This window comes from Arachis duranensis, chromosome 10 (genome assembly GCF_000817695.3).
Source record: "Arachis duranensis cultivar V14167 chromosome 10, aradu.V14167.gnm2.J7QH, whole genome shotgun sequence".
In the NCBI taxonomy this organism is placed as follows: Eukaryota; Viridiplantae; Streptophyta; class Magnoliopsida; order Fabales; family Fabaceae; genus Arachis; species Arachis duranensis.
Window position 1 is genome coordinate 56,188,443 of NC_029781.3, and position 10,798 is coordinate 56,199,240.

The following is a 10,798-nucleotide window of genomic DNA, read 5'->3' on the forward strand; positions in this document are numbered from 1 at the left end:
ATTTTATCATATCTTTTTCAAAATTTTATCTTTTTCAAAATTTTGATTTCAAAATATCTTATCTAACTTCTTATCTTCTTATCTTTTCAAATTTGACTTTAATATCTTTTTCAACTAACTAATTAACTTTTTGTTTGTTTCTTATCTTTTTCAAAACCACCTAACTAATTTTCTCTCTCTAATTTTTGAAAATATCTCATCTTTTTTTTTAAATTCTTTTTAATTAATTAATTGTTTTAAATTTTAATTTTAATTCTATCTTCCCTTTTTATTTTCGAAAAATAATTTAACTCCTCTTCAAAATTTATTTTCGAAATTCCTTCCCTTTTCTCTTCTTCTATTTATTTATCTATTCACTAACACTTCTCTTCATCTCAAATCACTGCCTCTATTCTCACCCTTGTGTTTGGATTCTCCATTCTTCTTCACTTTTATTCCTTTCTTCTTATACTAATAATAAGGATCCTCTTTACTGTGACATAGAGGATTCCTTTTCTTTTTTTGTTCTCTTCTTTCTCATATGAGCAGAAGCAAGGAAGAGACATAAAGGAGCTCAAAGAGCACCATTGGTTCTTCAAGAGGAGGACGCCACCCTCACTAAGGTGGACTCATTCCTTAATCTCCTTGCTCGTATTTTTCTGTTTTTATGCTTTAATGATCACTAGTAGTTAGTAACTATGTCTTAAAATTATGAATAACTCCAAGAATCTTTCACCTCTCTTAAATGTAAAATGTTTTTAATTCAAAAGAACAAGAAGTACATGAATTTCGAAGTTATCTTTGAATTTAGTTTAATTATATTGATGTGGTGAAAATACTTTTTGTTTTTTGAATGAATGCATGAAACAGTGCATATTTTTGATCTTGTTGTTTATAAATGTTAAAATTGTTGGCTCTTGAAAGAATGATGAAAAAGAGAAATGTTATTGATGATCTGAAAAAAAATCATAAAATTGATTCTTGAAGCAAGAAAAAGCAGTGAAAAAGCAAAAGCTTGTGCGAAAAAAAAAGTGGCGAAAAAAATAGAAAGAAAAAGAAAAAAAAGCAAGCAGAAAAAGCCAATAGCCCTTAAAACCAAAAGGCAAGGGTAAAAAGGATCCAAGGCTTTGAGCATCAATGGATAGGAGGGCCCAAGGAAATAAAATCCAGGCATAAGCGGCTAAATCAAGCTGTCCCTAACCATGTGCTTGTGTCATGAAGGACCAAGTGAAAAGCTTGAGACTGAGTGGTTAAAGTCGTGATCCAAAGCAAAAAGAGTGTGCTTAAGAGCTCTGGACACCTGTATCTGGGGACTCTAGCAAACCTGAGTCACAATTTGAAAAGGTTCACCCAGTCATGTGTCTGTGGCATTTATGTATCCGGTGGTAATACTGGAAAACAAAGTGCTTAGGGCCACGGCCAAGACTCATAAGTAGCTGTGTTCAAGAATCAACATACTTAACTAGGAGAATCAATAACACCATCCGAAATTCTAAGTTCCTAGAGAAGCCAATCATTCTGAACTTCAATGGAAAAAGTGAGATGCCAAAACTGTTCAGAAGCAAAAAGCTACAAGTCCCGCTCATCTAATTAGAATTAATATTCATTGATAATTTGGAATTTATAGTATATTATCTTCTTTTTATCCTAATTGATTCTCAGTTGCTTGGGGACAAGCAACAATTTAAGTTTGGTGTTATGATGAGCGGATAATTTATACGCTTTTTGGCATTGTTTTTAGGTAGTTTTTAGCATGATCTAGTTACTTTTAGGGATGTTTTCATTAGCTTTTATGCTAAATTCACATTTCTAGATTTTACTATGAGTTTGTGTGTTTTTCTGTGATTTCAGGTATTTTCTGGCTGAAATTGAGGGACCTGAGCAAAACTCTGATAGGAGGCTGACAAAGGACTGCTGATGCTGTTGGAATCTAACCTTCCTACACTCGAAATGGATTTTCTGGAGCTACAGAACTCTAAATGGAGCGCTCTCAACGGCGTTGGAAAGTAGACATCCAGAGCTTTCCAGAAATATATAATAGTCCATATTTTATTCGTGAGTCGACGACTTAAACTGGCGCTCAACACCAGTTCCATGTTGCTGTCTGGAGTCAAACGCCAAAAACACGTCACGAACCAGAGTTGAACGCCCAAAACACGTTACAACTTGGCGTTCAACTCCAAAAGAAGCCTCAGCTCGTGGATAGATCAAGCTCAGCCCAAACACACACCAAGTGGGCCCCGGAAGTGGATTTATGCATCAATTACTTACTCATGTAAACCCTAGCAGCTAGTCTAGTATAAATTGGATAATTTACTATTGTAATAGACATCTTTGGTCTCAGTTTTGTTTTATTCTTCATCTTAGGAGACTATTGATCACGTTTTGGGGGGCTGGCCATTCGGCCATGCCTGAACCTTTCATTTATGTATTTTCAACGGTGGAGTTTCTACACACCATAGATTAAGGGTGTGGAGCTCTGTTGTACCTCAAGTTTTAACGCAATTACTACTATTTCCTATTCAATTCTCTTTATTCCTATTCTAAGATATTCATTGCACTTCAACTTGATGGATGTGATGATCCGTGACACCCATCATCATTCTCACTTATGAACGCGCGTGATTGACAACCATTTCCGTTCTACCTTAGGCCGGGCGCATATCTCTTGGATTCCTTAAACAGAATCTTCACGGTATAAGCCAGATTGATGGTGGCATTCATGAGAATCCGGAAAGTCTAAACCTTGTCTATGGTATTCTGAGTAGGATTCTGGGATTGAATGACTATGACGAGCTTCAAACTCCTGAAGGCTGGGCGTTAGTGACAGACGCAAAAGAATCAAGGTATTCTATTCCAACCTGATTGAGAACCGATAGATGATTAGCCGTGCTGTGACAGAGCATTTGGACCTTTTTCACTGAGAGGAATTTCTATCCTATTTTAATTAACTTTATTTTCTATTTATTATTTATTATTATTTGAAAATCCATAATCAATTATTATCTGCCTGACTGAGATTTACAAGATGACCATAGCTTGCTTCATACCAAAAATCTCTGTGGGATCGACCCTTACTCACGTAAGGTTTATTACTTGGACAACCCAATACACTTGCTGGTTAGTTGAACGGAGTTGTGTCCACACATAGCAAAGAGCCATTATAATTATTCCATACAACAACAAAGAATACAACATTGATGATCATAATTTCGTCCACCAGCCTACAAGTCAGACCATACCAAATACATCACAAAAAGAGAGATAAAGAAGGAGTTACAAAGGATCCAACTTCCCCCAATCGCAGCATCCTGAGGGCCAGGAGGGATGACAGAGATCGGGACAGCACCAACCACACCAGCAGGCCGGGCCTCATTATCATCAGAAGCAGGCACAATCTTGCCATCCTTCACAATATTATCCATGCTAAACAGAATGAGGTCGACGTCAGGAGCAATAACTCGAACTTGGGCCTTCAGATTCTCATACAAAGCAGTTATACCATTCACCACATGTCCCTGGAGCTCGGCATAGTCGTTATAAGCAGATTGAAGCCTCTCCTTAGTCTCCAACAACTCGCCATAGGTCCGAGTGTAGCTCTCCTTAGCCTTCTTGGACATGTCCTCAGACAAATTAGCAGCCACCTCTACAGCAGTCACCCGGGCTTTCTCCCTCTCCACAGTAAGCTCCAATCCAACATTCTTGGCCTCCAACTCAAGCTTCAAACTCTCCACCCTATTGTAATCGGCCTTTGCCTCCTCAAGAAAAGCCTTAGTAGCACGAATCGGAGACTTCTTGACAATTCAAGACAAGGCCACACTGAGATTTGCCATCCAAATACTGTTGGTGGATATAAAGTCAAGGTGGTGAAGGATTGACACATCATCAGTCGGGACCTTGCCATAAGGGGCAATAAGCTCTGTGGTAAAAGCCACACCATCAAATTCCTTGTTATCAAGATTATAAGCCCCGATAGTCCTTAGCATCTTGGGAGGATGACCAGATGGAGTAGGAGAGAAGGCAGCACCAGAAGTCGCCAAGGGTGGATCAGTAGAAACCGTCCGAACCTAAGGGGTTGGGATAACCTTCCTTGGACCTTAAAGATCAGACTCTGGCTTCTTCGGAGGAACCTGGCTAGAACCCTTCCCCGACGACTTGCTCTGAATGTTTTGAGCAGCCACTATTTTCTTGGTCTTCCTTAGAACCTTCATAGAATCAGAATTGGCAACCATCTCTGAAAAAGAAGAAAGGAACCACAGAAACGGTTATGCAATGAACAAATAAAGTAACAATAAGGACTGCCTTATAAAGAAGTCAGGTGCTACCTAGCTCAGAATGAAGGATAGCAATATCTCCTAAAAATCTCTTGGTGTCTAGAATGGGAGGCTCCCCCTAATGCTCCTCCAAGACACCTACAAAGGCCCTCTCTACCTCATCTAGACTCTCCCACGGGTACTTAAGGACTACAATATCTTTCTGCCACCACAGGGGAAAGCTCGGCTCATCATTTTTGTCCAAAAAGAAGGGGGCGAACACCCTCAGTAACCCAGACTTTGAAATAAAAGTTCATAAAATCTCGAAAAGAGTCATCAAACATAGAAAAAAACCTTCTTCCCCTGAGTAGCCCAGAAGGAGATCCAATAAGCCTTCTTCTTGGCTGCTCCTGGTTTGGTCATCACAAACAAATAAAAGAAGAGGGAAAGGGAAGGTCGGACACCAAGCTCTTGACACAATAATTGAAAAATCTTCATAAAAGCCCAAGAGTTCGGGTGAAGCTGTGAAGGGGCCACATTACAGTTCCACAGAATTTTGGTTTTAAATGCAGTAAAAGGAAAGGTAATACCTAGTTGGGTAAAAAAATAGTCATAGGCATAAAAGAAAGGATGTTTTGCCCAACTTAAGGGAGGAAAACTAACCCTCTCATCAGGATCGGGCGACACCAGCTCGTAGTTCTTCTCATCCTTCTTACTTTCACAAATCCTATGAAATCTCCTAAGCTTCTCACAATACTCCAGATCAGCTACAGTAACACACATTAAGACTATGGAATCTAACCAGTCAGCCATATCAGCAGGGACCTTTGTAGACATCTCGACAATATTCTTACGAGAAGACGTAAGAAACTACACCTACAGCAAGAAAATAAAAGAAGTGTCACCACTAAACAACTCGGCAGAATAAAAAAAAACATAAAAAAAGCAAGCACAGAGCAAATGAAAAGGAGCCCCAGGGTTCACAAGAAACAAAAAAAATCATCACCAAAACCTGGGAACGTCCTTTGGAGGCAACAATGCAAATACAGAAAAGGAAGAACACGAGGAATCAGAACCCTAGCCCCTTCACCAAAAGGAAAAAGCGCGAATTAAAACCATTAGACCTAAGTGCCAACATTTCCGCAAGCAAGCGACAAATATAAAAAGATTTCAATTTTCCTCAAAAAAACAAAGCATGCAATAATAGCCAAAAGCCAACACAGAAAAGAATAGCAGCTATCAACAAACCAAAAAAAATACAAAATGTATATACAGAAGTACCAACCTACGATGAGGAAAAGAGAGATAGCAACGAATGCACAGCAAAAACGTTAACGATCCATGAGCGCCTCTCAAAAGCTCTAGAGAAGAAGAAAGCTTGGGGAAAAATCGAAGGAGTCAGACGAAAAAAGTTTTTCGTAGAGAAGTAAAAAGCAAGAAAGCAGAAGAAAAAAGGAAACTGAAAGAGTAAAAACCCCTTCTTTTCAAACAAAGTTTAAAGAGGAAAAAGAAACGGCAAAACGAATTAAAAGCCAAATCAATAGGCTTTAAAATGCTTGCATACTCCCAAGGAACTAACATCCTCGAGAGCAATGCCGAAATTAAAGAAGCGAAGGCAGAAACACCTCGCATTTTGAAAGCATTAAAGATGCAAAAACTTGCACGAGGAGGAGCAGGCCAGACACAACCGAATAGATGCTTGAACACGACTCCCTCAAAAGAGATCGAAGCATTGGAAGCACGACCTCATGGGAAGATAGAAGCTTAAGTAGGGGCACTGTTCATACCCCGGACTGAGCTATAAGGTCCGGGTTGGACTAAAAAAACTGGCCGACCTCTTACTGGGTTAGTCGACCACCGACCTCTCTACAAAGAGGTCAGATGAACTACCACAAGAGACCCAAGAAAGGCCCAAAGAGGCCCAAGAAAGAAGAGTCACCACCCACTAGAAGGTGGCTGGCCAAAAGATAATGATGTCACCCACAAAAGATAAGATAAGATAACAAACTTATCTCAAAAGAAGGTCATCAAACACTACTATAAATACATTGGAACACCCAGGTATAATTCATACTCCAATTCTACAAAAAACCTGCCTAAAGCCCGTAATGACTTAAGCATCGGAGTATCTTGCAGGTACCACCACCTTCCGGTGACCAAGGACCAGCAGCACCTCCTACGCCAACAAGTCGGACGCGGCAGCCCAGTCTAGATCAGAGGATCTCATCCGAGATCGACTTCTCCATTTCAGGTAACCCTCGGAACATAGCCCATAGCCCAAAATACATGTTTAAAACCCTAGTTATCTATAAACCTCTAGGAGGTACAAAATAAAACAAGTATATAAGAATAATCCACTTCGCTACAGGAGCTCCAGATGCCTACTAAGGTGCCTCTCGACCTATATTTAAAAAACACAACATTTTATGGAATGAGAACCGGGGGTTTCTAGAATGGTAAAGGTGCCACGCACATAAGATATAAGGTCCTGGGAATGCTAGAGGCAATCCTAGAATGCCGACACTCAGATTATAAACTTTGGAGAGCTAAAATAGAAATAATAAATCAGGGTGGTTCTCTAGGGTTTTCTAAACTTAACCAATTCCTTAAATCTAACCAAAACGTAGCTGGAGCGCTAACTCTCTCTGTCTTTCCACCGTTCCTCCATCTCCGGTGAAGTTGCAAAGACAAACAAGCAGACAATGGCAAATACAGGTAGGATACAAATAATACAGATAGCAAATACAACAAATAGCATATTATAATAACCTAGGCAATCCCAATTAATGAACAAGAAAGGAATTCAAGCACTATGTATATGATGCATGCCTGTCCTATGGCTGATGAGTCTCATCTGTCAGTTATCAAGCCAACCTGACAAGTCCGAATGTTAAACCCTGGACTGTCCCCCGTCGCGTATCCCTAAGAGTCTATGCAAAGCTTTTTCACATTAAATTCTGGTTGCAAGTATAGTTTCTAAACCAACAATAATCCTTTTATACAAAAATTTGGTTGTCACAAGTAACAAACCCCTTAAAAATAATAACCGAAGTATTCAAACCTTGGGTCATCTCTCAAGGAATTGCAGGGAAGTGTATTTATTATTGGTTATGAGATTTTCTAAGAAATTTTGGAATGTGGAATGTAAAAATAAATAATTATAAATTAAAGCAAGGAAAATTAACAAAAGATTTTATGTAATTGAATTAAAAAGCCTTGGCCAGGAGAAAATCAATCGGAAGTTCTATCCTTGTTGGATTTCCCAAAATCAATAGTAATATGTTGTTGTTTCTACTTAGTTAAACCTTACCGAATAAAGGAAAGTCAAGTAGTTGAGCTAACTCCGACTCACAAGTCCTAATCCTCTCCCTTGGGAAGGATTAGCGTTAGTGACTAGAGAGCCAGCCAACAACTCCCAATTACAATTTAACTCTTGAGTCCCCCAACTCAAGGGTCTCCTAATATTAATCAACTCCAAAGCCAAGTTGGAAACCTACTCCATTGACATGGATGCCAATTTCGCATACATGTAAAGGGAGTAGAAAGAAGACATGATAATTTTGGAATTGAGTTGAGATAATCAAGCAAATAAAGAAATTAAATAGAAAAATACTCTTTGCATTAATAAATTAACAAGATAAGAAGATAAACTAAAGTAATAGAATAAATAAAAGTAGAAAAAAAAACTAAATTAAAGGAACATTGAACCTGGAATTGAGAAGAAATAAACCTAAAACTAAGAGAAATCCTAAAACTAGCAGCCTCTAATCAGTATTTTCCCAGAAAACTACATCCAAAACCTAAAATTATATGAATGAAAAGTGTCTCCCTGATTCCCCCACCATGCAGTCTCTAATCAATATTTTCGGGCTGAAAACAGGGCCAAAAACAGCCCAAAAATTGCCCCCAACAATATCTGATACGTTGAAATTTTGCACGATCCATGTGTACGTGTGATGCACGCATGCACATCTCTAAACACCAAGAAACTATGGCAAATTTTATATCATTTTAAAGCCCCAGATGTTAGCTTTCCAACGTAATTAGAACTGCCTCATTTGGACCTCTGTACCTCAAGTTAAAATTTATTGAGTGCGAAGAGGTCAGGGCTGACAGCTTAGCAATTGCTTCAGCTTCTTGTATTCCTTCCACTTTTGCATGCTTCCTTTCCATCCTCTAAGTCATTCCTGGCCTATAAACCCTGAAATCACTTAACACACATATCAAGGCATCGAATGGTAATAAGAGAGGGTTAAACATAGCAAATTCAAGGCCAAAGAAGTATGTTTTCAATCATAGCACAAAATTAGGAAGGAAAACGTAAAACATGCGATTATATGCATAAGTGTGAGAATAATGAGTAAAAAACCACTAAAATGAGCACAAGATAAACCGTAAAATATCCACCTAATTCACATTACCACATCCATATACTAAATTTCAATACCCAAACACATATAATCAAGAAAATCCAATAGGGTTTAAGGGTTCTCACCTCACCAATGGAGAATTGGAACAAGACTCAGCAAATCCACCAACTTAATTTGATCCTAAACATCGAAACTACATAAAATCTCAATACCAAAGCCCAAGAATTTTGAAACTGGAAATGGGGAAATTAAGGAAGAAAATGTGAATTCCTTACTTTATGATCAAGGTTGCAAGAACCGAACCGGTCAATGAACCGGTAAAGTGACTAGTTTAATGGTTTAGAGGTTTGATAAACCCCATTTTTAGGGTTTATCTTGTATTGATTTCAAGGGTTTTATCAATGATCCTACGCACTTATTCATATGAAAATACATGATTTTGTGTTCCTTTCCCAATTTTGCCTCATGGATGAAAACATGCTTCTTTTGCACTAAATTAGATATATTCTTAATCCTCTTCTAGTACCATTCGATACCGTAACCCGTGTGTTAAGTGGTTTCAGAGTTTATAGGGCACGAATGACTTGGAGGAGAGAATGGGAGCATGCATAAAGGAAAGGAGCATGAACTTCAGCAGCGGCGCGCGCGCGCACATGGCGCGTCCGCGCAGATTTGTGCCACCAGAGCCAAAGCCAGGAGCCAAGCTACGAGCCGGCACGTTTAGCGGCTAGGCTATAATCCTCATGGACGTGCCCGCGCACATTACGCCTGCACGCGGATTGCAAATGCCCCAGGGACGCGTACGCGTGCTGTGTGCGTACGGCCGATTGCCACACGTGATTTTTTAAGAGTCACGTGACCAGCGCATGGAGGTAGTTAGAAAACCTGTTTTGGGGAAGAGTTTTGGTGGGAAAAAGCTTAAGAAGGCCAAGGATTGAGGGGTTTAGGGGATTCACTCATTTTTACACTTTCTTAGATATTTTCTTAGAGTTGGTTACATTTTGGGTAGATAGAGAATCTCCAACCTCTCTCTAGGATTTCATTCTCCATTGCAATTCTCCTTTGATTTTTTTGGTGAGATCCATTGTAATACACTTTTATTTTGATGCAATTAGTAGATCTACTCTTCTCCTATTCTTCAATTTGTGTTCTTTTGATCATTACAAGAAAGACACCCATTCAGGTACACTTGAAAAGTGTAGCCAAAAGTGAAAAAAAAATGATGCCTTAGGCTACGGCTACGCTTTTTGGGCTACGGCTACGCTTTTTGAGGTAATTTCTATTTGGCCGTTGCCTATTCTCAAAGGCTATGCTTTTCTGCACCAAGGGCTATGCTTTTGGCGTTTGGGAATAGGCTATGCTTTTCAAGTGATGCTGTCCATGACCAAAGGCTACGCTTTTCAGCTTTCGTTCTTCCAGAATAGGCTACGCTTTTCAGCGCTACTACATCACTTGTAAAGCATAGCCACATTGTATACCATAGCTACTTTTTATAAGCGTAGCATTAGGTCCCTCTTTTTTTTTCTGTATACTATAGCTACTGTATATAAGTGTAGCCTTAGGTCTCGTTTTTTTCTATATACTATAGCTACTGTATATAAGTGTAGCCTTAGGTCTCTTTTTTTTTTGTATACTATAGCTATTGTACATATAAGTGTAGCCTTAGGTCTTTTTTTCTATATATATATATATATAATTATCTAATAATTATTAATACAACATAATAGTTAATATGATTACATGTATAAATGAATTGAATATTACAAAATAAAAATAAAAACATAATTATACTAAATAATTTCTTTATATAATAAAAATTGTCTCAAACCAAAATATATTTATAACATTGATCCAAAAGTACTAGAATGAAATTAACTGTAAAAATTCATACAACTCAAATTAAAGTAAGCATAGCCATATCAAAACCATAATATCACTTGGCCAATAAAGGTATCTTCTAATAAAAATCATTAGTCAACCATACATGTAAAGATCCTAAATAGCACTCTATCTTAGCCAAAAAACCACAATAATAGTCAGCTTACTCTTCATTGCTTAATCTTCATTGTTATCCTGCATAATTATATAGATAAGTAGTTAAAAAAATATTCATAATGACATTCGTAATTATAAAAATTAAATGGAACACGTAGTCATAGTAAGCCAAGAAAGCATATATACTAAAAAAATAACATG